The following is a 3,829-nucleotide window of genomic DNA, read 5'->3' on the forward strand; positions in this document are numbered from 1 at the left end:
ACCTCCGGCCCGGAAGAAATACCAGCAGCGCAGTGTAGCGTTCTGGGACGCCCAGGGAAGCTACTTGCCGTCTGTGTCCTGAGCGGCGGTGTTTCTTATATAGGGGAGTTCAGGTGCAGGTGTAATGTGTTTTGTTGGCTTTCGGATTTCTGACTTGACTGCGAGTTTCTAGAAAAACGCAACGGGCACAGTTCTTTTGTAGAAGGGAGTGTGTGAAGGCGCAAACGAAGCCTGGAAAGAAACACGTTTAGGGCGGACGTGCATTCATCTGGGCGATTGGCCCGTTTACCTCATCTACAAAGTCCCTGTTCTAAAGACCTCTGGTGTCCGCTGCATCAACCACAGCGACGGAGATTGCACTTGACCCCATTCCCCCAGCGCAGTGCTGGAGGCTTGTGCGGCGGAGGGATGCGGGACCATACCTGGCCTCCCTATAGGCCCCACTCCGGGGCCGGGGTTATCTTGCCTTTGAGTCGTGTTGCCACAGACCGCTTGGCCAAACTCAAGAAGGCCTTGGTTTAGGTTGCCTTGTCTGTCATAGATTTAAGTTTAGAAACAGAACCATCTCTCTTATCCAACCTGTCTGAATGGACCTTCACGTTTAGGGAGGCGATCGATGCATTGGAATTTGGATGTGAGATCTGGACATATATCCTAGCTCTGCCACCCACGAAGTGTGAGATGTTGGACCAATCACCTAGCCTCTCACCAGTCTCTTATTTGTAAAAATACCAATTATAAATTCCTGCTTAGTGGGAATTTCACTTTAAAAGGCAAATGAGACTATGAATGTACATCCAGTGCTGACACTTAATCATTATTCAACAAGTGATTGCTACCATTCTTTGCTCCTGACATTCCTAACTAGCTCGCGCTACTGCATGAAATTCTTCCATTAGAAATACATGTTTTGGTATTAAAGCAATAATTTTCAAAAGTTAAGTTAGCAGAACTCCCTCCTCCCCAACACATATCCTTTTTTCCCCCAAAGTTTTATAGGGACTTACATAAAACAAACACAGAGCTACCATGGTCGAATGAGGGCCCTAGTGGTAGACTGAGGCTTAAGAGTGCCTTCCTCTAGACTTTTCCAGAAGCTACCCACCATCCCCATGTCTTTTGGGGACCCTAAATCACAGACACAGAACTCTGGGACTCCAGGGAACATGGTTTGAAAACTTCAGGTCAAAGAATTCTTTCCTCTGTCTTAGAGCAAATGCTTTTGGAAGAGTATAGAGCCCAAGGCTTAGCTCGGAAAACCTGCATTTGAGTTTTGCTTTTGCTGTTTACCAGTTGTATGGCCTTTGGCCAATCACTTAACTTCATTTAATCTCAATTTCCTTCTCTATAAAATGAGATTAATATGGGCCTCACAAGGTTGTTACAAATACTACAATAGATGATACAAACGAGAGTCCTTTGTAAAGTACAAAGTACTAGATAAATATGTGAGATTAACATTGTATAGTATTAGTTTTTCCCAGGGCACCTCTATGTCCTTGTACACTTTGCCTTCCCCCAATACGACAATTAGTTGCGTTAGTCATTAGAGAGATGATACAAAAACAAAACAAAACATCCAGAAACCGAAGAAAATGCTTTTAAGTTTCCAAAGCCAAGGAAGCCCCTACTTGGTGCAGGAAGCAGCACAATGATTTACTTGTGCATAGTAATAATTTAGAGGAAGCCAGAACTGAGAGGCTTCAAGGTCAGAATGAGAAGGAGGTAGCTGTGGCCCTCGAGACCAGGAGACTAGAGAAATAAGGATGACTCAGTGGTCACTGTATGGACTGAGCATACTCCTTTCCCATCCAGGGCCTTGGCATGCTAGCTCCCTCCCCCCAACCTAGGGAATGAAAGCAGAACAGGAGGCTGAATTGCAGGGTGTAATAATGCACAGTGGGAATTCAAATAAAGTTCAACTATGGAAATAAAATTTAGATTTCTTTTTTTGCACAAAGTTTGGGAACTCAAAATTCCAAGGGATTGAGCTGTGGGAAAGGCATGTTTTTGTGGTGGAAAGGGAGCACAGTTCCAAGTAGAAAGTCACAATTCTAGGGTGGGTGGTTCTGGACAAGTTGTCTTGTACATCTCTCTCCTCCCTAATAAGAAAAGTGAGCTTTTTAATGGTAGGACTCTGTTTTAGTTATCTTCTCATTCCCATCGTCTAACACAGCGCCTGCCTCAAAGGACACAATCGCTGTGTAGAATGAATGAATGAAGAAGGCAGGAAATGGAGGGTGGAGAAACAGATATCAGAGACAGACTTTTCTCCTTCAGAGTTTTGGCTACTGCGTGTATTACAGACGGAGTTCAGGCCATAGGCTGATCCAACATTCTAGTGAGTTCTCTACTCAGCTCAGTACCTCAGTAGAAGAAGTACCTCCAAGAAGAAGGTGCTAGGTAGAGGTTTGGGTTTGATAATACATCTCTAAGACCATCTATACAAGGGGCTACTTCATCCTATTCTGTTGGCAGAAATATCAGGTCAGTGAGTCAAGTAACCAATCTCTTCTCTGTTGATTTAGAGCCCAGACACTCTGTCTCATTTAGAGGTGACTTTCCTCGTGAGGGTACATTTTTCTCCTGCAGTTAAAATTGTTCTTGATCTCCATCTCCTCCCGTAATCACCTATAAAGGATCTTAAAAATTTATGATTCTTTTATTCAAAAATAAAAAACAGAAACGAATTCTATGTGTCAGTGTTTTAACTGGAGAGGCAGGACCACTAGAAAAAATATATTTTTGTATGTATATTATATGTAATAATATAATTTTTAGATGTTCATTGCAGGTATTATGCAATTATGTAGCCATGTAATACATGTAAAGAATCGCAGGTATGATCCACTTGTGAGAGCCGGGTAAACAGCCTCAGGAAGGCTGTTGCCTTCATATCCAATTCTGAAAGACGTCTGCAGAGCAGGAAATCAGCAAGAGGTGGATGTATAGTCGGGGAGAGTGGGGACAAAGGGGACCTGTTGAAGACAGACAGGAACCCATGTTGGTCTCTCACTGGCTCCAACTCTGATCATGAGGGGGTCCTCCAGGAAAAGCTGGTGTCCTTTGTCACAGAGATAAACACACACCTGGATTTGGGGAGGATCCCATAGCAAGGAGGTGACCCAGCAGGCCACCCCAATGGACCTCCCAACAGTAAAATACTGTGACTGCCACTTCATGCCACCCTCCAAATCTCAGGCAAAATGTTCTGTGGCCCACCCTACCTGGATACCTGCAACCTAAGTGAGTTGACGTACCATGAAACCACCACACAAGGAATGCCAAGATTTGTTAAAGCCAGGCGGCAGGTACACAGGTGTTTGTTATATTGCTCTGTAGTCCCATCTGTATGTTTGAAATACTTCCTGATTTAAAAATAATTTAAGGTGTGAATCCATTTACCGTCAATGTAGAACCCCCAGGAAAACGATGTCAAAACCTACCCCCACTGCCAAAAAAAAGTTGACTTTTTGAAACCAGTGAAGACAATATGTAAATGTAGTCCTTCCAGTGAATAAATTAACAGGCCAGGTGGAAGCTAACCTGGTGATTCCAATTTCATCTGTCTTCTTAAGTGTTTGCAAAGTAATACCATACCTTAAAGTTAGCAGAAGAGATATAAGATAGGTTTTTGCTTGAAATTGAATTCCTGAGTACTCATTACACAAAGTTAAACTGCGGTCGTCACAGAGAATTAGCTACGTGGCTTGTAAACCTGTACAAATAGACAACTTTTTTCCATCTTTACTGTCTTGCTACATATACTTTGCTTATGAACTGGAAAGAACTACTTTGAAAACCTATATATTTAAAAAAATCTTATAAA

The sequence above is a fragment of the Lemur catta genome, chromosome 2, assembly GCF_020740605.2.
Source record: "Lemur catta isolate mLemCat1 chromosome 2, mLemCat1.pri, whole genome shotgun sequence".
Classification (NCBI taxonomy): Eukaryota; Metazoa; Chordata; class Mammalia; order Primates; family Lemuridae; genus Lemur; species Lemur catta.